General features: G+C 35.4%; 55 non-coding genes across 55 annotated transcripts; all 55 read left to right on the top strand.

Annotated features, from left to right (window-relative positions):
- Window positions 1-17: 17 nt before the first annotated feature.
- On the top strand, window positions 18-91 carry Trnai-aau (transfer RNA isoleucine (anticodon AAU)). The gene has a single exon. It is a non-coding gene; the product is annotated as a tRNA-Ile (tRNA).
- A 285-nt stretch (window positions 92-376) lies between these two features.
- On the top strand, window positions 377-450 carry Trnai-aau (transfer RNA isoleucine (anticodon AAU)). The gene has a single exon. It is a non-coding gene; the product is annotated as a tRNA-Ile (tRNA).
- A 272-nt stretch (window positions 451-722) lies between these two features.
- On the top strand, window positions 723-796 carry Trnai-aau (transfer RNA isoleucine (anticodon AAU)). Its single transcript has one exon. It is a non-coding gene; the product is annotated as a tRNA-Ile (tRNA).
- Window positions 797-1,070: 274 nt separating this feature from the next.
- On the top strand, window positions 1,071-1,144 carry Trnai-aau (transfer RNA isoleucine (anticodon AAU)). Its single transcript has one exon. It is a non-coding gene; the product is annotated as a tRNA-Ile (tRNA).
- A 272-nt stretch (window positions 1,145-1,416) lies between these two features.
- Window positions 1,417-1,490, top strand: Trnai-aau (transfer RNA isoleucine (anticodon AAU)). Its single transcript has one exon. It is a non-coding gene; the product is annotated as a tRNA-Ile (tRNA).
- A 274-nt stretch (window positions 1,491-1,764) lies between these two features.
- Window positions 1,765-1,838, top strand: Trnai-aau (transfer RNA isoleucine (anticodon AAU)). The gene has a single exon. It is a non-coding gene; the product is annotated as a tRNA-Ile (tRNA).
- Window positions 1,839-2,110: 272 nt separating this feature from the next.
- Window positions 2,111-2,184, top strand: Trnai-aau (transfer RNA isoleucine (anticodon AAU)). Its single transcript has one exon. It is a non-coding gene; the product is annotated as a tRNA-Ile (tRNA).
- Window positions 2,185-2,469: 285 nt separating this feature from the next.
- Window positions 2,470-2,543, top strand: Trnai-aau (transfer RNA isoleucine (anticodon AAU)). The gene has a single exon. It is a non-coding gene; the product is annotated as a tRNA-Ile (tRNA).
- Window positions 2,544-2,815: 272 nt separating this feature from the next.
- Trnai-aau (transfer RNA isoleucine (anticodon AAU)) lies at window positions 2,816-2,889 on the top strand. Its single transcript has one exon. It is a non-coding gene; the product is annotated as a tRNA-Ile (tRNA).
- A 285-nt stretch (window positions 2,890-3,174) lies between these two features.
- Trnai-aau (transfer RNA isoleucine (anticodon AAU)) lies at window positions 3,175-3,248 on the top strand. Its single transcript has one exon. It is a non-coding gene; the product is annotated as a tRNA-Ile (tRNA).
- A 272-nt stretch (window positions 3,249-3,520) lies between these two features.
- Window positions 3,521-3,594, top strand: Trnai-aau (transfer RNA isoleucine (anticodon AAU)). The gene has a single exon. It is a non-coding gene; the product is annotated as a tRNA-Ile (tRNA).
- Window positions 3,595-3,879: 285 nt separating this feature from the next.
- On the top strand, window positions 3,880-3,953 carry Trnai-aau (transfer RNA isoleucine (anticodon AAU)). Its single transcript has one exon. It is a non-coding gene; the product is annotated as a tRNA-Ile (tRNA).
- Window positions 3,954-4,225: 272 nt separating this feature from the next.
- On the top strand, window positions 4,226-4,299 carry Trnai-aau (transfer RNA isoleucine (anticodon AAU)). The gene has a single exon. It is a non-coding gene; the product is annotated as a tRNA-Ile (tRNA).
- Window positions 4,300-4,584: 285 nt separating this feature from the next.
- Trnai-aau (transfer RNA isoleucine (anticodon AAU)) lies at window positions 4,585-4,658 on the top strand. The gene has a single exon. It is a non-coding gene; the product is annotated as a tRNA-Ile (tRNA).
- Window positions 4,659-4,930: 272 nt separating this feature from the next.
- Window positions 4,931-5,004, top strand: Trnai-aau (transfer RNA isoleucine (anticodon AAU)). Its single transcript has one exon. It is a non-coding gene; the product is annotated as a tRNA-Ile (tRNA).
- A 274-nt stretch (window positions 5,005-5,278) lies between these two features.
- On the top strand, window positions 5,279-5,352 carry Trnai-aau (transfer RNA isoleucine (anticodon AAU)). The gene has a single exon. It is a non-coding gene; the product is annotated as a tRNA-Ile (tRNA).
- Window positions 5,353-5,624: 272 nt separating this feature from the next.
- Window positions 5,625-5,698, top strand: Trnai-aau (transfer RNA isoleucine (anticodon AAU)). Its single transcript has one exon. It is a non-coding gene; the product is annotated as a tRNA-Ile (tRNA).
- A 285-nt stretch (window positions 5,699-5,983) lies between these two features.
- Window positions 5,984-6,057, top strand: Trnai-aau (transfer RNA isoleucine (anticodon AAU)). The gene has a single exon. It is a non-coding gene; the product is annotated as a tRNA-Ile (tRNA).
- A 272-nt stretch (window positions 6,058-6,329) lies between these two features.
- Window positions 6,330-6,403, top strand: Trnai-aau (transfer RNA isoleucine (anticodon AAU)). The gene has a single exon. It is a non-coding gene; the product is annotated as a tRNA-Ile (tRNA).
- A 274-nt stretch (window positions 6,404-6,677) lies between these two features.
- Window positions 6,678-6,751, top strand: Trnai-aau (transfer RNA isoleucine (anticodon AAU)). Its single transcript has one exon. It is a non-coding gene; the product is annotated as a tRNA-Ile (tRNA).
- A 272-nt stretch (window positions 6,752-7,023) lies between these two features.
- Window positions 7,024-7,097, top strand: Trnai-aau (transfer RNA isoleucine (anticodon AAU)). Its single transcript has one exon. It is a non-coding gene; the product is annotated as a tRNA-Ile (tRNA).
- A 285-nt stretch (window positions 7,098-7,382) lies between these two features.
- On the top strand, window positions 7,383-7,456 carry Trnai-aau (transfer RNA isoleucine (anticodon AAU)). Its single transcript has one exon. It is a non-coding gene; the product is annotated as a tRNA-Ile (tRNA).
- A 272-nt stretch (window positions 7,457-7,728) lies between these two features.
- Trnai-aau (transfer RNA isoleucine (anticodon AAU)) lies at window positions 7,729-7,802 on the top strand. Its single transcript has one exon. It is a non-coding gene; the product is annotated as a tRNA-Ile (tRNA).
- Window positions 7,803-8,087: 285 nt separating this feature from the next.
- Trnai-aau (transfer RNA isoleucine (anticodon AAU)) lies at window positions 8,088-8,161 on the top strand. The gene has a single exon. It is a non-coding gene; the product is annotated as a tRNA-Ile (tRNA).
- Window positions 8,162-8,433: 272 nt separating this feature from the next.
- Window positions 8,434-8,507, top strand: Trnai-aau (transfer RNA isoleucine (anticodon AAU)). Its single transcript has one exon. It is a non-coding gene; the product is annotated as a tRNA-Ile (tRNA).
- Window positions 8,508-8,792: 285 nt separating this feature from the next.
- Window positions 8,793-8,866, top strand: Trnai-aau (transfer RNA isoleucine (anticodon AAU)). The gene has a single exon. It is a non-coding gene; the product is annotated as a tRNA-Ile (tRNA).
- A 272-nt stretch (window positions 8,867-9,138) lies between these two features.
- Trnai-aau (transfer RNA isoleucine (anticodon AAU)) lies at window positions 9,139-9,212 on the top strand. The gene has a single exon. It is a non-coding gene; the product is annotated as a tRNA-Ile (tRNA).
- Window positions 9,213-9,497: 285 nt separating this feature from the next.
- On the top strand, window positions 9,498-9,571 carry Trnai-aau (transfer RNA isoleucine (anticodon AAU)). Its single transcript has one exon. It is a non-coding gene; the product is annotated as a tRNA-Ile (tRNA).
- A 272-nt stretch (window positions 9,572-9,843) lies between these two features.
- On the top strand, window positions 9,844-9,917 carry Trnai-aau (transfer RNA isoleucine (anticodon AAU)). The gene has a single exon. It is a non-coding gene; the product is annotated as a tRNA-Ile (tRNA).
- Window positions 9,918-10,982: 1,065 nt separating this feature from the next.
- On the top strand, window positions 10,983-11,056 carry Trnai-aau (transfer RNA isoleucine (anticodon AAU)). Its single transcript has one exon. It is a non-coding gene; the product is annotated as a tRNA-Ile (tRNA).
- Window positions 11,057-11,341: 285 nt separating this feature from the next.
- On the top strand, window positions 11,342-11,415 carry Trnai-aau (transfer RNA isoleucine (anticodon AAU)). The gene has a single exon. It is a non-coding gene; the product is annotated as a tRNA-Ile (tRNA).
- A 272-nt stretch (window positions 11,416-11,687) lies between these two features.
- On the top strand, window positions 11,688-11,761 carry Trnai-aau (transfer RNA isoleucine (anticodon AAU)). The gene has a single exon. It is a non-coding gene; the product is annotated as a tRNA-Ile (tRNA).
- A 285-nt stretch (window positions 11,762-12,046) lies between these two features.
- On the top strand, window positions 12,047-12,120 carry Trnai-aau (transfer RNA isoleucine (anticodon AAU)). The gene has a single exon. It is a non-coding gene; the product is annotated as a tRNA-Ile (tRNA).
- Window positions 12,121-12,392: 272 nt separating this feature from the next.
- Window positions 12,393-12,466, top strand: Trnai-aau (transfer RNA isoleucine (anticodon AAU)). The gene has a single exon. It is a non-coding gene; the product is annotated as a tRNA-Ile (tRNA).
- Window positions 12,467-12,751: 285 nt separating this feature from the next.
- On the top strand, window positions 12,752-12,825 carry Trnai-aau (transfer RNA isoleucine (anticodon AAU)). Its single transcript has one exon. It is a non-coding gene; the product is annotated as a tRNA-Ile (tRNA).
- Window positions 12,826-13,096: 271 nt separating this feature from the next.
- Trnai-aau (transfer RNA isoleucine (anticodon AAU)) lies at window positions 13,097-13,170 on the top strand. Its single transcript has one exon. It is a non-coding gene; the product is annotated as a tRNA-Ile (tRNA).
- A 285-nt stretch (window positions 13,171-13,455) lies between these two features.
- On the top strand, window positions 13,456-13,529 carry Trnai-aau (transfer RNA isoleucine (anticodon AAU)). The gene has a single exon. It is a non-coding gene; the product is annotated as a tRNA-Ile (tRNA).
- A 272-nt stretch (window positions 13,530-13,801) lies between these two features.
- Trnai-aau (transfer RNA isoleucine (anticodon AAU)) lies at window positions 13,802-13,875 on the top strand. The gene has a single exon. It is a non-coding gene; the product is annotated as a tRNA-Ile (tRNA).
- A 285-nt stretch (window positions 13,876-14,160) lies between these two features.
- Trnai-aau (transfer RNA isoleucine (anticodon AAU)) lies at window positions 14,161-14,234 on the top strand. The gene has a single exon. It is a non-coding gene; the product is annotated as a tRNA-Ile (tRNA).
- Window positions 14,235-14,506: 272 nt separating this feature from the next.
- Window positions 14,507-14,580, top strand: Trnai-aau (transfer RNA isoleucine (anticodon AAU)). The gene has a single exon. It is a non-coding gene; the product is annotated as a tRNA-Ile (tRNA).
- Window positions 14,581-14,865: 285 nt separating this feature from the next.
- Window positions 14,866-14,939, top strand: Trnai-aau (transfer RNA isoleucine (anticodon AAU)). Its single transcript has one exon. It is a non-coding gene; the product is annotated as a tRNA-Ile (tRNA).
- Window positions 14,940-15,211: 272 nt separating this feature from the next.
- Window positions 15,212-15,285, top strand: Trnai-aau (transfer RNA isoleucine (anticodon AAU)). Its single transcript has one exon. It is a non-coding gene; the product is annotated as a tRNA-Ile (tRNA).
- A 285-nt stretch (window positions 15,286-15,570) lies between these two features.
- Trnai-aau (transfer RNA isoleucine (anticodon AAU)) lies at window positions 15,571-15,644 on the top strand. Its single transcript has one exon. It is a non-coding gene; the product is annotated as a tRNA-Ile (tRNA).
- A 272-nt stretch (window positions 15,645-15,916) lies between these two features.
- On the top strand, window positions 15,917-15,990 carry Trnai-aau (transfer RNA isoleucine (anticodon AAU)). Its single transcript has one exon. It is a non-coding gene; the product is annotated as a tRNA-Ile (tRNA).
- Window positions 15,991-16,275: 285 nt separating this feature from the next.
- Trnai-aau (transfer RNA isoleucine (anticodon AAU)) lies at window positions 16,276-16,349 on the top strand. The gene has a single exon. It is a non-coding gene; the product is annotated as a tRNA-Ile (tRNA).
- Window positions 16,350-16,621: 272 nt separating this feature from the next.
- On the top strand, window positions 16,622-16,695 carry Trnai-aau (transfer RNA isoleucine (anticodon AAU)). The gene has a single exon. It is a non-coding gene; the product is annotated as a tRNA-Ile (tRNA).
- A 285-nt stretch (window positions 16,696-16,980) lies between these two features.
- On the top strand, window positions 16,981-17,054 carry Trnai-aau (transfer RNA isoleucine (anticodon AAU)). The gene has a single exon. It is a non-coding gene; the product is annotated as a tRNA-Ile (tRNA).
- A 272-nt stretch (window positions 17,055-17,326) lies between these two features.
- On the top strand, window positions 17,327-17,400 carry Trnai-aau (transfer RNA isoleucine (anticodon AAU)). The gene has a single exon. It is a non-coding gene; the product is annotated as a tRNA-Ile (tRNA).
- A 285-nt stretch (window positions 17,401-17,685) lies between these two features.
- Window positions 17,686-17,759, top strand: Trnai-aau (transfer RNA isoleucine (anticodon AAU)). Its single transcript has one exon. It is a non-coding gene; the product is annotated as a tRNA-Ile (tRNA).
- A 273-nt stretch (window positions 17,760-18,032) lies between these two features.
- Window positions 18,033-18,106, top strand: Trnai-aau (transfer RNA isoleucine (anticodon AAU)). Its single transcript has one exon. It is a non-coding gene; the product is annotated as a tRNA-Ile (tRNA).
- Window positions 18,107-18,391: 285 nt separating this feature from the next.
- On the top strand, window positions 18,392-18,465 carry Trnai-aau (transfer RNA isoleucine (anticodon AAU)). The gene has a single exon. It is a non-coding gene; the product is annotated as a tRNA-Ile (tRNA).
- A 272-nt stretch (window positions 18,466-18,737) lies between these two features.
- Trnai-aau (transfer RNA isoleucine (anticodon AAU)) lies at window positions 18,738-18,811 on the top strand. The gene has a single exon. It is a non-coding gene; the product is annotated as a tRNA-Ile (tRNA).
- A 285-nt stretch (window positions 18,812-19,096) lies between these two features.
- Trnai-aau (transfer RNA isoleucine (anticodon AAU)) lies at window positions 19,097-19,170 on the top strand. Its single transcript has one exon. It is a non-coding gene; the product is annotated as a tRNA-Ile (tRNA).
- Window positions 19,171-19,802: 632 nt separating this feature from the next.
- Window positions 19,803-19,876, top strand: Trnai-aau (transfer RNA isoleucine (anticodon AAU)). The gene has a single exon. It is a non-coding gene; the product is annotated as a tRNA-Ile (tRNA).
- Window positions 19,877-20,149: 273 nt separating this feature from the next.
- On the top strand, window positions 20,150-20,223 carry Trnai-aau (transfer RNA isoleucine (anticodon AAU)). The gene has a single exon. It is a non-coding gene; the product is annotated as a tRNA-Ile (tRNA).
- Window positions 20,224-20,458: the final 235 nt, after the last annotated feature.

Here is a 20,458-nt window from a genome sequence, read left to right on the forward strand (position 1 = left end):
CCAAAGTAAGTTTCAAGGGCCGGTTAGCTCAGTTGGTTAGAGCGTCGTGCTAATAACGCGAATGTCGTGGGTTCGATCCCCACATTGGCCATATATTTTTCTAGTTTTTGTCGCCCACTAAACTAGTATAGTAATTCTCAACATGAGAATATAAGAATAAATTAAAAGTTCAGTGATGTTTACAATTTCCACGAAATGGACTCACAATGAGAATAACACAAAATCCAACACTATTTTAGACAAGAAAACGCATTTAGATTCAAAGTACAAATGATTGGAACATATCTAAAGTTTAGATATCCTTTCTTTATATGTAATTCTGTAAGAATATGATACCCATATATAAGTACATAAAATTTCCCAAATTGTTTCCAACGGCCGGTTAGCTCAGTTGGTTAGAGCGTCGTGCTAATAACGCGAATGTCGTGGGTTCGATCCCCACATTGGCCATGAATTTTTGATAGTCTATAGTATTAAAGCTTTTCGGCTATGTCCGAGATAACAGAAGTTCGTCAAAAGATACTCTTAACGTCAGGAAATGTAAAAAGAAGTGGTAGGTTAAAACTTTTAGCCTTTTTTGCACGATTTCCACGCTTTTGACCTTGTCAACTGGAAAAGCCGTCAAATGAAGTGAACATCCAGCGTTTAGACTTGTGAAGATGACAATTGTTCATGTTGATATGTTTGAATAAATATATAAAATTTCCAAAGTAAGTTTCAAGGGCCGGTTAGCTCAGTTGGTTAGAGCGTCGTGCTAATAACGCGAATGTCGTGGGTTCGATCCCCACATTGGCCATATATTTTTCTAGTTTTTGTCGCCCACTAAACTAGTATAGTAATTCTCAACATGAGAATATAAGAATAAATTAAAAGTTACAATTTCCACGAAATGGACTCACAATGAGAATAACACAAAATCCAACACTATTTTAGACAAGAAAACGCATTTAGATTCAAAGTACAAATGATTGGAACATATCTAAAGTTTAGATATCCTTTCTTTATATGTAATTCTGTAAGAATATGATACCCATATATAAGTACATAAAATTTCCCAAATTGTTTCCAACGGCCGGTTAGCTCAGTTGGTTAGAGCGTCGTGCTAATAACGCGAATGTCGTGGGTTCGATCCCCACATTGGCCATGAATTTTTGATAGTCTATAGTATTAAAGCTTTTCGGCTATGTCCGAGATAACAGAAGTTCGTCAAAAGATACTCTTAACGTCAGGAAATGTAAAAAGAAGTGGTAGGTTAAAACTTTTAGCCTTTTTTGCACGATTTCCACGCTTTTGACCTTGTCAACTGGAAAAGCCGTCAAATGAAGTGAACATCCAGCGTTTAGACTTGTGAAGATGACAATTGTTCATGTTGATATGTTTGAATAAATATATAAAATTTCCAAAGTAAGTTTCAAGGGCCGGTTAGCTCAGTTGGTTAGAGCGTCGTGCTAATAACGCGAATGTCGTGGGTTCGATCCCCACATTGGCCATATATTTTTCTAGTTTTTGTCGCCCACTAAACTAGTATAGTAATTCTCAACATGAGAATATAAGAATAAATTAAAAGTTACAATTTCCACGAAATGGACTCACAATGAGAATAACACAAAATCCAACACTATTTTAGACAAGAAAACGCATTTAGATTCAAAGTACAAATGATTGGAACATATCTAAAGTTTAGATATCCTTTCTTTATATGTAATTCTGTAAGAATATGATACCCATATATAAGTACATAAAATTTCCCAAATTGTTTCCAACGGCCGGTTAGCTCAGTTGGTTAGAGCGTCGTGCTAATAACGCGAATGTCGTGGGTTCGATCCCCACATTGGCCATGAATTTTTGATAGTCTATAGTATTAAAGCTTTTCGGCTATGTCCGAGATAACAGAAGTTCGTCAAAAGATACTCTTAACGTCAGGAAATGTAAAAAGAAGTGGTAGGTTAAAACTTTTAGCCTTTTTTGCACGATTTCCACGCTTTTGACCTTGTCAACTGGAAAAGCCGTCAAATGAAGTGAACATCCAGCGTTTAGACTTGTGAAGATGACAATTGTTCATGTTGATATGTTTGAATAAATATATAAAATTTCCAAAGTAAGTTTCAAGGGCCGGTTAGCTCAGTTGGTTAGAGCGTCGTGCTAATAACGCGAATGTCGTGGGTTCGATCCCCACATTGGCCATATATTTTTCTAGTTTTTGTCGCCCACTAAACTAGTATAGTAATTCTCAACATGAGAATATAAGAATAAATTAAAAGTTCAGTGATGTTTACAATTTCCACGAAATGGACTCACAATGAGAATAACACAAAATCCAACACTATTTTAGACAAGAAAACGCATTTAGATTCAAAGTACAAATGATTGGAACATATCTAAAGTTTAGATATCCTTTCTTTATATGTAATTCTGTAAGAATATGATACCCATATATAAGTACATAAAATTTCCCAAATTGTTTCCAACGGCCGGTTAGCTCAGTTGGTTAGAGCGTCGTGCTAATAACGCGAATGTCGTGGGTTCGATCCCCACATTGGCCATGAATTTTTGATAGTCTATAGTATTAAAGCTTTTCGGCTATGTCCGAGATAACAGAAGTTCGTCAAAAGATACTCTTAACGTCAGGAAATGTAAAAAGAAGTGGTAGGTTAAAACTTTTAGCCTTTTTTGCACGATTTCCACGCTTTTGACCTTGTCAACTGGAAAAGCCGTCAAATGAAGTGAACATCCAGCGTTTAGACTTGTGAAGATGACAATTGTTCATGTTGATATGTTTGAATAAATATATAAAATTTCCAAAGTAAGTTTCAAGGGCCGGTTAGCTCAGTTGGTTAGAGCGTCGTGCTAATAACGCGAATGTCGTGGGTTCGATCCCCACATTGGCCATATATTTTTCTAGTTTTTGTCGCCCACTAAACTAGTATAGTAATTCTCAACATGAGAATATAAGAATAAATTAAAAGTTCAGTGATGTTTACAATTTCCACGAAATGGACTCACAATGAGAATAACACAAAATCCAACACTATTTTAGACAAGAAAACGCATTTAGATTCAAAGTACAAATGATTGGAACATATCTAAAGTTTAGATATCCTTTCTTTATATGTAATTCTGTAAGAATATGATACCCATATATAAGTACATAAAATTTCCCAAATTGTTTCCAACGGCCGGTTAGCTCAGTTGGTTAGAGCGTCGTGCTAATAACGCGAATGTCGTGGGTTCGATCCCCACATTGGCCATGAATTTTTGATAGTCTATAGTATTAAAGCTTTTCGGCTATGTCCGAGATAACAGAAGTTCGTCAAAAGATACTCTTAACGTCAGGAAATGTAAAAAGAAGTGGTAGGTTAAAACTTTTAGCCTTTTTTGCACGATTTCCACGCTTTTGACCTTGTCAACTGGAAAAGCCGTCAAATGAAGTGAACATCCAGCGTTTAGACTTGTGAAGATGACAATTGTTCATGTTGATATGTTTGAATAAATATATAAAATTTCCAAAGTAAGTTTCAAGGGCCGGTTAGCTCAGTTGGTTAGAGCGTCGTGCTAATAACGCGAATGTCGTGGGTTCGATCCCCACATTGGCCATATATTTTTCTAGTTTTTGTCGCCCACTAAACTAGTATAGTAATTCTCAACATGAGAATATAAGAATAAATTAAAAGTTCAGTGATGTTTACAATTTCCACGAAATGGACTCACAATGAGAATAACACAAAATCCAACACTATTTTAGACAAGAAAACGCATTTAGATTCAAAGTACAAATGATTGGAACATATCTAAAGTTTAGATATCCTTTCTTTATATGTAATTCTGTAAGAATATGATACCCATATATAAGTACATAAAATTTCCCAAATTGTTTCCAACGGCCGGTTAGCTCAGTTGGTTAGAGCGTCGTGCTAATAACGCGAATGTCGTGGGTTCGATCCCCACATTGGCCATGAATTTTTGATAGTCTATAGTATTAAAGCTTTTCGGCTATGTCCGAGATAACAGAAGTTCGTCAAAAGATACTCTTAACGTCAGGAAATGTAAAAAGAAGTGGTAGGTTAAAACTTTTAGCCTTTTTTGCACGATTTCCACGCTTTTGACCTTGTCAACTGGAAAAGCCGTCAAATGAAGTGAACATCCAGCGTTTAGACTTGTGAAGATGACAATTGTTCATGTTGATATGTTTGAATAAATATATAAAATTTCCAAAGTAAGTTTCAAGGGCCGGTTAGCTCAGTTGGTTAGAGCGTCGTGCTAATAACGCGAATGTCGTGGGTTCGATCCCCACATTGGCCATATATTTTTCTAGTTTTTGTCGCCCACTAAACTAGTATAGTAATTCTCAACATGAGAATATAAGAATAAATTAAAAGTTCAGTGATGTTTACAATTTCCACGAAATGGACTCACAATGAGAATAACACAAAATCCAACACTATTTTAGACAAGAAAACGCATTTAGATTCAAAGTACAAATGATTGGAACATATCTAAAGTTTAGATATCCTTTCTTTATATGTAATTCTGTAAGAATATGATACCCATATATAAGTACATAAAATTTCCCAAATTGTTTCCAACGGCCGGTTAGCTCAGTTGGTTAGAGCGTCGTGCTAATAACGCGAATGTCGTGGGTTCGATCCCCACATTGGCCATGAATTTTTGATAGTCTATAGTATTAAAGCTTTTCGGCTATGTCCGAGATAACAGAAGTTCGTCAAAAGATACTCTTAACGTCAGGAAATGTAAAAAGAAGTGGTAGGTTAAAACTTTTAGCCTTTTTTGCACGATTTCCACGCTTTTGACCTTGTCAACTGGAAAAGCCGTCAAATGAAGTGAACATCCAGCGTTTAGACTTGTGAAGATGACAATTGTTCATGTTGATATGTTTGAATAAATATATAAAATTTCCAAAGTAAGTTTCAAGGGCCGGTTAGCTCAGTTGGTTAGAGCGTCGTGCTAATAACGCGAATGTCGTGGGTTCGATCCCCACATTGGCCATATATTTTTCTAGTTTTTGTCGCCCACTAAACTAGTATAGTAATTCTCAACATGAGAATATAAGAATAAATTAAAAGTTACAATTTCCACGAAATGGACTCACAATGAGAATAACACAAAATCCAACACTATTTTAGACAAGAAAACGCATTTAGATTCAAAGTACAAATGATTGGAACATATCTAAAGTTTAGATATCCTTTCTTTATATGTAATTCTGTAAGAATATGATACCCATATATAAGTACATAAAATTTCCCAAATTGTTTCCAACGGCCGGTTAGCTCAGTTGGTTAGAGCGTCGTGCTAATAACGCGAATGTCGTGGGTTCGATCCCCACATTGGCCATGAATTTTTGATAGTCTATAGTATTAAAGCTTTTCGGCTATGTCCGAGATAACAGAAGTTCGTCAAAAGATACTCTTAACGTCAGGAAATGTAAAAAGAAGTGGTAGGTTAAAACTTTTAGCCTTTTTTGCACGATTTCCACGCTTTTGACCTTGTCAACTGGAAAAGCCGTCAAATGAAGTGAACATCCAGCGTTTAGACTTGTGAAGATGACAATTGTTCATGTTGATATGTTTGAATAAATATATAAAATTTCCAAAGTAAGTTTCAAGGGCCGGTTAGCTCAGTTGGTTAGAGCGTCGTGCTAATAACGCGAATGTCGTGGGTTCGATCCCCACATTGGCCATATATTTTTCTAGTTTTTGTCGCCCACTAAACTAGTATAGTAATTCTCAACATGAGAATATAAGAATAAATTAAAAGTTCAGTGATGTTTACAATTTCCACGAAATGGACTCACAATGAGAATAACACAAAATCCAACACTATTTTAGACAAGAAAACGCATTTAGATTCAAAGTACAAATGATTGGAACATATCTAAAGTTTAGATATCCTTTCTTTATATGTAATTCTGTAAGAATATGATACCCATATATAAGTACATAAAATTTCCCAAATTGTTTCCAACGGCCGGTTAGCTCAGTTGGTTAGAGCGTCGTGCTAATAACGCGAATGTCGTGGGTTCGATCCCCACATTGGCCATGAATTTTTGATAGTCTATAGTATTAAAGCTTTTCGGCTATGTCCGAGATAACAGAAGTTCGTCAAAAGATACTCTTAACGTCAGGAAATGTAAAAAGAAGTGGTAGGTTAAAACTTTTAGCCTTTTTTGCACGATTTCCACGCTTTTGACCTTGTCAACTGGAAAAGCCGTCAAATGAAGTGAACATCCAGCGTTTAGACTTGTGAAGATGACAATTGTTCATGTTGATATGTTTGAATAAATATATAAAATTTCCAAAGTAAGTTTCAAGGGCCGGTTAGCTCAGTTGGTTAGAGCGTCGTGCTAATAACGCGAATGTCGTGGGTTCGATCCCCACATTGGCCATATATTTTTCTAGTTTTTGTCGCCCACTAAACTAGTATAGTAATTCTCAACATGAGAATATAAGAATAAATTAAAAGTTACAATTTCCACGAAATGGACTCACAATGAGAATAACACAAAATCCAACACTATTTTAGACAAGAAAACGCATTTAGATTCAAAGTACAAATGATTGGAACATATCTAAAGTTTAGATATCCTTTCTTTATATGTAATTCTGTAAGAATATGATACCCATATATAAGTACATAAAATTTCCCAAATTGTTTCCAACGGCCGGTTAGCTCAGTTGGTTAGAGCGTCGTGCTAATAACGCGAATGTCGTGGGTTCGATCCCCACATTGGCCATGAATTTTTGATAGTCTATAGTATTAAAGCTTTTCGGCTATGTCCGAGATAACAGAAGTTCGTCAAAAGATACTCTTAACGTCAGGAAATGTAAAAAGAAGTGGTAGGTTAAAACTTTTAGCCTTTTTTGCACGATTTCCACGCTTTTGACCTTGTCAACTGGAAAAGCCGTCAAATGAAGTGAACATCCAGCGTTTAGACTTGTGAAGATGACAATTGTTCATGTTGATATGTTTGAATAAATATATAAAATTTCCAAAGTAAGTTTCAAGGGCCGGTTAGCTCAGTTGGTTAGAGCGTCGTGCTAATAACGCGAATGTCGTGGGTTCGATCCCCACATTGGCCATATATTTTTCTAGTTTTTGTCGCCCACTAAACTAGTATAGTAATTCTCAACATGAGAATATAAGAATAAATTAAAAGTTCAGTGATGTTTACAATTTCCACGAAATGGACTCACAATGAGAATAACACAAAATCCAACACTATTTTAGACAAGAAAACGCATTTAGATTCAAAGTACAAATGATTGGAACATATCTAAAGTTTAGATATCCTTTCTTTATATGTAATTCTGTAAGAATATGATACCCATATATAAGTACATAAAATTTCCCAAATTGTTTCCAACGGCCGGTTAGCTCAGTTGGTTAGAGCGTCGTGCTAATAACGCGAATGTCGTGGGTTCGATCCCCACATTGGCCATGAATTTTTGATAGTCTATAGTATTAAAGCTTTTCGGCTATGTCCGAGATAACAGAAGTTCGTCAAAAGATACTCTTAACGTCAGGAAATGTAAAAAGAAGTGGTAGGTTAAAACTTTTAGCCTTTTTTGCACGATTTCCACGCTTTTGACCTTGTCAACTGGAAAAGCCGTCAAATGAAGTGAACATCCAGCGTTTAGACTTGTGAAGATGACAATTGTTCATGTTGATATGTTTGAATAAATATATAAAATTTCCAAAGTAAGTTTCAAGGGCCGGTTAGCTCAGTTGGTTAGAGCGTCGTGCTAATAACGCGAATGTCGTGGGTTCGATCCCCACATTGGCCATATATTTTTCTAGTTTTTGTCGCCCACTAAACTAGTATAGTAATTCTCAACATGAGAATATAAGAATAAATTAAAAGTTCAGTGATGTTTACAATTTCCACGAAATGGACTCACAATGAGAATAACACAAAATCCAACACTATTTTAGACAAGAAAACGCATTTAGATTCAAAGTACAAATGATTGGAACATATCTAAAGTTTAGATATCCTTTCTTTATATGTAATTCTGTAAGAATATGATACCCATATATAAGTACATAAAATTTCCCAAATTGTTTCCAACGGCCGGTTAGCTCAGTTGGTTAGAGCGTCGTGCTAATAACGCGAATGTCGTGGGTTCGATCCCCACATTGGCCATGAATTTTTGATAGTCTATAGTATTAAAGCTTTTCGGCTATGTCCGAGATAACAGAAGTTCGTCAAAAGATACTCTTAACGTCAGGAAATGTAAAAAGAAGTGGTAGGTTAAAACTTTTAGCCTTTTTTGCACGATTTCCACGCTTTTGACCTTGTCAACTGGAAAAGCCGTCAAATGAAGTGAACATCCAGCGTTTAGACTTGTGAAGATGACAATTGTTCATGTTGATATGTTTGAATAAATATATAAAATTTCCAAAGTAAGTTTCAAGGGCCGGTTAGCTCAGTTGGTTAGAGCGTCGTGCTAATAACGCGAATGTCGTGGGTTCGATCCCCACATTGGCCATATATTTTTCTAGTTTTTGTCGCCCACTAAACTAGTATAGTAATTCTCAACATGAGAATATAAGAATAAATTAAAAGTTCAGTGATGTTTACAATTTCCACGAAATGGACTCACAATGAGAATAACACAAAATCCAACACTATTTTAGACAAGAAAACGCATTTAGATTCAAAGTACAAATGATTGGAACATATCTAAAGTTTAGATATCCTTTCTTTATATGTAATTCTGTAAGAATATGATACCCATATATAAGTACATAAAATTTCCCAAATTGTTTCCAACGGCCGGTTAGCTCAGTTGGTTAGAGCGTCGTGCTAATAACGCGAATGTCGTGGGTTCGATCCCCACATTGGCCATGAATTTTTGATAGTCTATAGTATTAAAGCTTTTCGGCTATGTCCGAGATAACAGAAGTTCGTCAAAAGATACTCTTAACGTCAGGAAATGTAAAAAGAAGTGGTAGGTTAAAACTTTTAGCCTTTTTTGCACGATTTCCACGCTTTTGACCTTGTCAACTGGAAAAGCCGTCAAATGAAGTGAACATCCAGCGTTTAGACTTGTGAAGATGACAATTGTTCATGTTGATATGTTTGAATAAATATATAAAATTTCCAAAGTAAGTTTCAAGGGCCGGTTAGCTCAGTTGGTTAGAGCGTCGTGCTAATAACGCGAATGTCGTGGGTTCGATCCCCACATTGGCCATATATTTTTCTAGTTTTTGTCGCCCACTAAACTAGTATAGTAATTCTCAACATGAGAATATAAGAATAAATTAAAAGTTCAGTGATGTTTACAATTTCCACGAAATGGACTCACAATGAGAATAACACAAAATCCAACACTATTTTAGACAAGAAAACGCATTTAGATTCAAAGTACAAATGATTGGAACATATCTAAAGTTTAGATATCCTTTCTTTATATGTAATTCTGTAAGAATATGATACCCATATATAAGTACATAAAATTTCCCAAATTGTTTCCAACGGCCGGTTAGCTCAGTTGGTTAGAGCGTCGTGCTAATAACGCGAATGTCGTGGGTTCGATCCCCACATTGGCCATGAATTTTTGATAGTCTATAGTATTAAAGCTTTTCGGCTATGTCCGAGATAACAGAAGTTCGTCAAAAGATACTCTTAACGTCAGGAAATGTAAAAAGAAGTGGTAGGTTAAAACTTTTAGCCTTTTTTGCACGATTTCCACGCTTTTGACCTTGTCAACTGGAAAAGCCGTCAAATGAAGTGAACATCCAGCGTTTAGACTTGTGAAGATGACAATTGTTCATGTTGATATGTTTGAATAAATATATAAAATTTCCAAAGTAAGTTTCAAGGGCCGGTTAGCTCAGTTGGTTAGAGCGTCGTGCTAATAACGCGAATGTCGTGGGTTCGATCCCCACATTGGCCATATATTTTTCTAGTTTTTGTCGCCCACTAAACTAGTATAGTAATTCTCAACATGAGAATATAAGAATAAATTAAAAGTTCAGTGATGTTTACAATTTCCACGAAATGGACTCACAATGAGAATAACACAAAATCCAACACTATTTTAGACAAGAAAACGCATTTAGATTCAAAGTACAAATGATTGGAACATATCTAAAGTTTAGATATCCTTTCTTTATATGTAATTCTGTAAGAATATGATACCCATATATAAGTACATAAAATTTCCCAAATTGTTTCCAACGGCCGGTTAGCTCAGTTGGTTAGAGCGTCGTGCTAATTTATATGAAAGGTGTGAATGATTCTTTTCTTAATTTTTGTATGTCTGTTGCCAGATATTGTATCTTCAGAAGGAGAAATTTGTTGAATAGTGGTTATTCTAATGTAAATTTGATTAAGTTATTTCAATATACATTAAAACATTATGTAACATATATGTATGTCTATCTCTGTCGATGTCATAATATGAGTCATATATTTCAAAAAAAGTTTGTAATGGATAACCCGTTGTTAGAAGAAAGAGACAATGTTCTAGTCTTTAAATTGTAATAATTGTGTACCTGAAATGTAAATTAACAGTATTGTGAATACAAAGTATAGTATATAGTATACATTGAGAACAATCAAGGACAATTGATTTTATATTTTGTTTTATTTGTATTATATGATGTTTGATTTTAATAAAGATAAAAAAAAAAAAGAGCGTCGTGCTAATAACGCGAATGTCGTGGGTTCGATCCCCACATTGGCCATGAATTTTTGATAGTCTATAGTATTAAAGCTTTTCGGCTATGTCCGAGATAACAGAAGTTCGTCAAAAGATACTCTTAACGTCAGGAAATGTAAAAAGAAGTGGTAGGTTAAAACTTTTAGCCTTTTTTGCACGATTTCCACGCTTTTGACCTTGTCAACTGGAAAAGCCGTCAAATGAAGTGAACATCCAGCGTTTAGACTTGTGAAGATGACAATTGTTCATGTTGATATGTTTGAATAAATATATAAAATTTCCAAAGTAAGTTTCAAGGGCCGGTTAGCTCAGTTGGTTAGAGCGTCGTGCTAATAACGCGAATGTCGTGGGTTCGATCCCCACATTGGCCATATATTTTTCTAGTTTTTGTCGCCCACTAAACTAGTATAGTAATTCTCAACATGAGAATATAAGAATAAATTAAAAGTTCAGTGATGTTTACAATTTCCACGAAATGGACTCACAATGAGAATAACACAAAATCCAACACTATTTTAGACAAGAAAACGCATTTAGATTCAAAGTACAAATGATTGGAACATATCTAAAGTTTAGATATCCTTTCTTTATATGTAATTCTGTAAGAATATGATACCCATATATAAGTACATAAAATTTCCCAAATTGTTTCCAACGGCCGGTTAGCTCAGTTGGTTAGAGCGTCGTGCTAATAACGCGAATGTCGTGGGTTCGATCCCCACATTGGCCATGAATTTTTGATAGTCTATAGTATTAAAGCTTTTCGGCTATGTCCGAGATAACAGAAGTTCGTCAAAAGATACTCTTAACGTCAGGAAATGTAAAAAGAAGTGGTAGGTTAAAACTTTTAGCCTTTTTTGCACGATTTCCACGCTTTTGACCTTGTCAACTGGAAAAGCCGTCAAATGAAGTGAACATCCAGCGTTTAGACTTGTGAAGATGACAATTGTTCATGTTGATATGTTTGAATAAATATATAAAATTTCCAAAGTAAGTTTCAAGGGCCGGTTAGCTCAGTTGGTTAGAGCGTCGTGCTAATAACGCGAATGTCGTGGGTTCGATCCCCACATTGGCCATATATTTTTCTAGTTTTTGTCGCCCACTAAACTAGTATAGTAATTCTCAACATGAGAATATAAGAATAAATTAAAAGTTCAGTGATGTTTACAATTTCCACGAAATGGACTCACAATGAGAATAACACAAAATCCAACACTATTTTAGACAAGAAAACGCATTTAGATTCAAAGTACAAATGATTGGAACATATCTAAAGTTTAGATATCCTTTCTTTATATGTAATTCTGTAAGAATATGATACCCATATATAAGTACATAAAATTTCCCAAATTGTTTCCAACGGCCGGTTAGCTCAGTTGGTTAGAGCGTCGTGCTAATAACGCGAATGTCGTGGGTTCGATCCCCACATTGGCCATGAATTTTTGATAGTCTATAGTATTAAAGCTTTTCGGCTATGTCCGAGATAACAGAAGTTCGTCAAAAGATACTCTTAACGTCAGGAAATGTAAAAAGAAGTGGTAGGTTAAAACTTTTAGCCTTTTTTGCACGATTTCCACGCTTTTGACCTTGTCAACTGGAAAAGCCGTCAAATGAAGTGAACATCCAGCGTTTAGACTTGTGAAGATGACAATTGTTCATGTTGATATGTTTGAATAAATATATAAAATTTCCAAAGTAAGTTTCAAGGGCCGGTTAGCTCAGTTGGTTAGAGCGTCGTGCTAATAACGCGAATGTCGTGGGTTCGATCCCCACATTGGCCATATATTTTTCTAGTTTTTGTCGCCCACTAAACTAGTATAGTAATTCTCAACATGAGAATATAAGAATAAATTAAAAGTTCAGTGATGTTTACAATTTCCACGAAATGGACTCACAATGAGAATAACACAAAATCCAACACTATTTTAGACAAGAAAACGCATTTAGATTCAAAGTACAAATGATTGGAACATATCTAAAGTTTAGATATCCTTTCTTTATATGTAATTCTGTAAGAATATGATACCCATATATAAGTACATAAAATTTCCCAAATTGTTTCCAACGGCCGGTTAGCTCAGTTGGTTAGAGCGTCGTGCTAATAACGCGAATGTCGTGGGTTCGATCCCCACATTGGCCATGAATTTTTGATAGTCTATAGTATTAAAGCTTTTCGGCTATGTCCGAGATAACAGAAGTTCGTCAAAAGATACTCTTAACGTCAGGAAATGTAAAAAGAAGTGGTAGGTTAAAACTTTTAGCCTTTTTTGCACGATTTCCACGCTTTTGACCTTGTCAACTGGAAAAGCCGTCAAATGAAGTGAACATCCAGCGTTTAGACTTGTGAAGATGACAATTGTTCATGTTGATATGTTTGAATAAATATAAAAATTTCCAAAGTAAGTTTCAAGGGCCGGTTAGCTCAGTTGGTTAGAGCGTCGTGCTAATAACGCGAATGTCGTGGGTTCGATCCCCACATTGGCCATATATTTTTCTAGTTTTTGTCGCCCACTAAACTAGTATAGTAATTCTCAACATGAGAATATAAGAATAAATTAAAAGTTCAGTGATGTTTACAATTTCCACGAAATGGACTCACAATGAGAATAACACAAAATCCAACACTATTTTAGACAAGAAAACGCATTTAGATTCAAAGTACAAATGATTGGAACATATCTAAAGTTTAGATATCCTTTCTTTATATGTAATTCTGTAAGAATATGATACCCATATATAAGTACATAAAATTTCCCAAATTGTTTCCAACGGCCGGTTAGCTCAGTTGGTTAGAGCGTCGTGCTAATAACGCGAATGTCGTGGGTTCGATCCCCACATTGGCCATGAATTTTTGATAGTCTATAGTATTAAAGCTTTTCGGCTATGTCCGAGATAACAGAAGTTCGTCAAAAGATACTCTTAACGTCAGGAAATGTAAAAAGAAGTGGTAGGTTAAAACTTTTAGCCTTTTTTGCACGATTTCCACGCTTTTGACCTTGTCAACTGGAAAAGCCGTCAAATGAAGTGAACATCCAGCGTTTAGACTTGTGAAGATGACAATTGTTCATGTTGATATGTTTGAATAAATATATAAAATTTCCAAAGTAAGTTTCAAGGGCCGGTTAGCTCAGTTGGTTAGAGCGTCGTGCTAATAACGCGAATGTCGTGGGTTCGATCCCCACATTGGCCATATATTTTTCTAGTTTTTGTCGCCCACTAAACTAGTATAGTAATTCTCAACATGAGAATATAAGAATAAATTAAAAGTTCAGTGATGTTTACAATTTCCACGAAATGGACTCACAATGAGAATAACACAAAATCCAACACTATTTTAGACAAGAAAACGCATTTAGATTCAAAGTACAAATGATTGGAACATATCTAAAGTTTAGATATCCTTTCTTTATATGTAATTCTGTAAGAATATGATACCCATATATAAGTACATAAAATTTCCCAAATTGTTTCCAACGGCCGGTTAGCTCAGTTGGTTAGAGCGTCGTGCTAATAACGCGAATGTCGTGGGTTCGATCCCCACATTGGCCATGAATTTTTGATAGTCTATAGTATTAAAGCTTTTCGGCTATGTCCGAGATAACAGAAGTTCGTCAAAAGATACTCTTAACGTCAGGAAATGTAAAAAGAAGTGGTAGGTTAAAACTTTTAGCCTTTTTTGCACGATTTCCACGCTTTTGACCTTGTCAACTGGAAAAGCCGTCAAATGAAGTGAACATCCAGCGTTTAGACTTGTGAAGATGACAATTGTTCATGTTGATATGTTTGAATAAATATATAAAATTTCCAAAGTAAGTTTCAAGGGCCGGTTAGCTCAGTTGGTTAGAGCGTCGTGCTAATAACGCGAATGTCGTGGGTTCGATCCCCACATTGGCCATATATTTTTCTAGTTTTTGTCGCCCACTAAACTAGTATAGTAATTCTCAACATGAGAATATAAGAATAAATTAAAAGTTCAGTGATGTTTACAATTTCCACGAAATGGACTCACAATGAGAATAACACAAAATCCAACACTATTTTAGACAAGAAAACGCATTTAGATTCAAAGTACAAATGATTGGAACATATCTAAAGTTTAGATATCCTTTCTTTATATGTAATTCTGTAAGAATATGATACCCATATATAAGTACATAAAATTTCCCAAATTGTTTCCAACGGCCGGTTAGCTCAGTTGGTTAGAGCGTCGTGCTAATAACGCGAATGTCGTGGGTTCGATCCCCACATTGGCCATGAATTTTTGATAGTCTATAGTATTAAAGCTTTTCGGCTATGTCCGAGATAACAGAAGTTCGTCAAAAGATACTCTTAACGTCAGGAAATGTAAAAAGAAGTGGTAGGTTAAAACTTTTAGCCTTTTTTGCACGATTTCCACGCTTTTGACCTTGTCAACTGGAAAAGCCGTCAAATGAAGTGAACATCCAGCGTTTAGACTTGTGAAGATGACAATTGTTCATGTTGATATGTTTGAATAAATATATAAAATTTCCAAAGTAAGTTTCAAGGGCCGGTTAGCTCAGTTGGTTAGAGCGTCGTGCTAATAACGCGAATGTCGTGGGTTCGATCCCCACATTGGCCATATATTTTTCTAGTTTTTGTCGCCCACTAAACTAGTATAGTAATTCTCAACATGAGAATATAAGAATAAATTAAAAGTTCAGTGATGTTTACAATTTCCACGAAATGGACTCACAATGAGAATAACACAAAATCCAACACTATTTTAGACAAGAAAACGCATTTAGATTCAAAGTACAAATGATTGGAACATATCTAAAGTTTAGATATCCTTTCTTTATATGTAATTCTGTAAGAATATGATACCCATATATAAGTACATAAAATTTCCCAAATTGTTTCCAACGGCCGGTTAGCTCAGTTGGTTAGAGCGTCGTGCTAATAACGCGAATGTCGTGGGTTCGATCCCCACATTGGCCATGAATTTTTGATAGTCTATAGTATTAAAGCTTTTCGGCTATGTCCGAGATAACAGAAGTTCGTCAAAAGATACTCTTAACGTCAGGAAATGTAAAAAGAAGTGGTAGGTTAAAACTTTTAGCCTTTTTTGCACGATTTCCACGCTTTTGACCTTGTCAACTGGAAAAGCCGTCAAATGAAGTGAACATCCAGCGTTTAGACTTGTGAAGATGACAATTGTTCATGTTGATATGTTTGAATAAATATATAAAATTTCCAAAGTAAGTTTCAAGGGCCGGTTAGCTCAGTTGGTTAGAGCGTCGTGCTAATAACGCGAATGTCGTGGGTTCGATCCCCACATTGGCCATATATTTTTCTAGTTTTTGTCGCCCACTAAACTAGTATAGTAATTCTCAACATGAGAATATAAGAATAAATTAAAAGTTCAGTGATGTTTACAATTTCCACGAAATGGACTCACAATGAGAATAACACAAAATCCAACACTATTTTAGACAAGAAAACGCATTTAGATTCAAAGTACAAATGATTGGAACATATCTAAAGTTTAGATATCCTTTCTTTATATGTAATTCTGTAAGAATATGATACCCATATATAAGTACATAAAATTTCCCAAATTGTTTCCAACGGCCGGTTAGCTCAGTTGGTTAGAGCGTCGTGCTAATAACGCGAATGTCGTGGGTTCGATCCCCACATTGGCCATGAATTTTTGATAGTCTATAGTATTAAAGCTTTTCGGCTATGTCCGAGATAACAGAAGTTCGTCAAAAGATACTCTTAACGTCAGGAAATGTAAAAAGAAGTGGTAGGTTAAAGCTTTTAGCCTTTTTTGCACGATTTCCACGCTTTTGACCTTGTCAACTGGAAAAGCCGTCAAATGAAGTGAACATCCAGCGTTTAGACTTGTGAAGATGACAATTGTTCATGTTGATATGTTTGAATAAATATATAAAATTTCCAAAGTAAGTTTCAAGGGCCGGTTAGCTCAGTTGGTTAGAGCGTCGTGCTAATAACGCGAATGTCGTGGGTTCGATCCCCACATTGGCCATATATTTTTCTAGTTTCTGTCGCCCACTAAACTAGTATAGTAATTCTCAACATGAGAATATAAGAATAAATTAAAAGTTCAGTGATGTTTACAATTTCCACGAAATGGACTCACAATGAGAATAACACAAAATCCAACACTATTTTAGACAAGAAAACGCATTTAGATTCAAAGTACAAATGATTGGAACATATCTAAAGTTTAGATATCCTTTCTTTATATGTAATTCTGTAAGAATATGATACCCATATATAAGTACATAAAATTTCCCAAATTGTTTCCAACGGCCGGTTAGCTCAGTTGGTTAGAGCGTCGTGCTAATAACGCGAATGTCGTGGGTTCGATCCCCACATTGGCCATGAATTTTTGATAGTCTATAGTATTAAAGCTTTTCGGCTATGTCCGAGATAACAGAAGTTCGTCAAAAGATACTCTTAACGTCAGGAAATGTAAAAAGAAGTGGTAGGTTAAAACTTTTAGCCTTTTTTGCACGATTTCCACGCTTTTGACCTTGTCAACTGGAAAAGCCGTCAAATGAAGTGAACATCCAGCGTTTAGACTTGTGAAGATGACAATTGTTCATGTTGATATGTTTGAATAAATATATAAAATTTCCAAAGTAAGTTTCAAGGGCCGGTTAGCTCAGTTGGTTAGAGCGTCGTGCTAATAACGCGAATGTCGTGGGTTCGATCCCCACATTGGCCATATATTTTTCTAGTTTTTGTCGCCCACTAAACTAGTATAGTAATTCTCAACATGAGAATATAAGAATAAATTAAAAGTTCAGTGATGTTTACAATTTCCACGAAATGGACTCACAATGAGAATAACACAAAATCCAACACTATTTTAGACAAGAAAACGCATTTAGATTCAAAGTACAAATGATTGGAACATATCTAAAGTTTAGATATCCTTTCTTTATATGTAATTCTGTAAGAATATGATACCCATATATAAGTACATAAAATTTCCCAAATTGTTTCCAACGGCCGGTTAGCTCAGTTGGTTAGAGCGTCGTGCTAATAACGCGAATGTCGTGGGTTCGATCCCCACATTGGCCATGAATTTTTGATAGTCTATAGTATTAAAGCTTTTCGGCTATGTCCGAGATAACAGAAGTTCGTCAAAAGATACTCTTAACGTCAGGAAATGTAAAAAGAAGTGGTAGGTTAAAACTTTTAGCCTTTTTTTGCACGATTTCCACGCTTTTGACCTTGTCAACTGGAAAAGCCGTCAAATGAAGTGAACATCCAGCGTTTAGACTTGTGAAGATGACAATTGTTCATGTTGATATGTTTGAATAAATATATAAAATTTCCAAAGTAAGTTTCAAGGGCCGGTTAGCTCAGTTGGTTAGAGCGTCGTGCTAATAACGCGAATGTCGTGGGTTCGATCCCCACATTGGCCATATATTTTTCTAGTTTTTGTCGCCCACTAAACTAGTATAGTAATTCTCAACATGAGAATATAAGAATAAATTAAAAGTTCAGTGATGTTTACAATTTCCACGAAATGGACTCACAATGAGAATAACACAAAATCCAACACTATTTTAGACAAGAAAACGCATTTAGATTCAAAGTACAAATGATTGGAACATATCTAAAGTTTAGATATCCTTTCTTTATATGTAATTCTGTAAGAATATGATACCCATATATAAGTACATAAAATTTCCCAAATTGTTTCCAACGGCCGGTTAGCTCAGTTGGTTAGAGCGTCGTGCTAATAACGCGAATGTCGTGGGTTCGATCCCCACATTGGCCATGAATTTTTGATAGTCTATAGTATTAAAGCTTTTCGGCTATGTCCGAGATAACAGAAGTTCGTCAAAAGATACTCTTAACGTCAGGAAATGTAAAAAGAAGTGGTAGGTTAAAACTTTTAGCCTTTTTTGCACGATTTCCACGCTTTTGACCTTGTCAACTGGAAAAGCCGTCAAATGAAGTGAACATCCAGCGTTTAGACTTGTGAAGATGACAATTGTTCATGTTGATATGTTTGAATAAATATATAAAATTTCCAAAGTAAGTTTCAAGGGCCGGTTAGCTCAGTTGGTTAGAGCGTCGTGCTAATAACGCGAATGTCGTGGGTTCGATCCCCACATTGGCCATATATTTTTCTAGTTTTTGTCGCCCACTAAACTAGTATAGTAATTCTCAACATGAGAATATAAGAATAAATTAAAAGTTCAGTGATGTTTACAATTTCCACGAAATGGACTCACAATGAGAATAACACAAAATCCAACACTATTTTAGACAAGAAAACGCATTTAGATTCAAAGTACAAATGATTGGAACATATCTAAAGTTTAGATATCCTTTCTTTATATGTAATTCTGTAAGAATATGATACCCATATATAAGTACATAAAATTTCCCAAATTGTTTCCAACGGCCGGTTAGCTCAGTTGGTTAGAGCGTCGTGCTAATAACGCGAATGTCGTGGGTTCGATCCCCACATTGGCCATGAATTTTTGATAGTCTATAGTATTAAAGCTTTTCGGCTATGTCCGAGATAACAGAAGTTCGTCAAAAGATACTCTTAACGTCAGGAAATGTAAAAAGAAGTGGTAGGTTAAAACTTTTAGCCTTTTTTGCACGATTTCCACGCTTTTGACCTTGTCAACTGGAAAAGCCGTCAAATGAAGTGAACATCCAGCGTTTAGACTTGTGAAGATGACAATTGTTCATGTTGATATGTTTGAATAAATATATAAAATTTCCAAAGTAAGTTTCAAGGGCCGGTTAGCTCAGTTGGTTAGAGCGTCGTGCTAATAACGCGAATGTCGTGGGTTCGATCCCCCACATTGGCCATATATTTTTCTAGTTTTTGTCGCCCACTAAACTAGTATAGTAATTCTCAACATGAGAATATAAGAATAAATTAAAAGTTCAGTGATGTTTACAATTTCCACGAAATGGACTCACAATGAGAATAACACAAAATCCAACACTATTTTAGACAAGAAAACGCATTTAGATTCAAAGTACAAATGATTGGAACATATCTAAAGTTTAGATATCCTTTCTTTATATGTAATTCTGTAAGAATATGATACCCATATATAAGTACATAAAATTTCCCAAATTGTTTCCAACGGCCGGTTAGCTCAGTTGGTTAGAGCGTCGTGCTAATAACGCGAATGTCGTGGGTTCGATCCCCACATTGGCCATGAATTTTTGATAGTCTATAGTATTAAAGCTTTTCGGCTATGTCCGAGATAACAGAAGTTCGTCAAAAGATACTCTTAACGTCAGGAAATGTAAAAAGAAGTGGTAGGTTAAAACTTTTAGCCTTTTTTTGCACGATTTCCACGCTTTTGACCTTGTCAACTGGAAAAGCCGTCAAATGAAGTGAACATCCAGCGTTTAGACTTGTGAAGATGACAATTGTTCATGTTGATATGTTTGAATAAATATATAAAATTTCCAAAGTAAGTTTCAAGGGCCGGTTAGCTCAGTTGGTTAGAGCGTCGTGCTAATAACGCGAATGTCGTGGGTTCGATCCCCACATTGGCCATATATTTTTCTAGTTTTTGTCGCCCACTAAACTAGTATAGTAATTCTCAACATGAGAATATAAGAATAAATTAAAAGTTCAGTGATGTTTACAATTTCCACGAAATGGACTCACAATGAGAATAACACAAAATCCAACACTATTTTAGACAAGAAAACGCATTTAGATTCAAAGTACAAATGATTGGAACATATCTAAAGTTTAGATATCCTTTCTTTATATGTAATTCTGTAAG

Source organism: Mytilus edulis, unplaced genomic scaffold, assembly GCF_963676685.1.
Source record: "Mytilus edulis unplaced genomic scaffold, xbMytEdul2.2 SCAFFOLD_290, whole genome shotgun sequence".
Classification (NCBI taxonomy): Eukaryota; Metazoa; Mollusca; class Bivalvia; order Mytilida; family Mytilidae; genus Mytilus; species Mytilus edulis.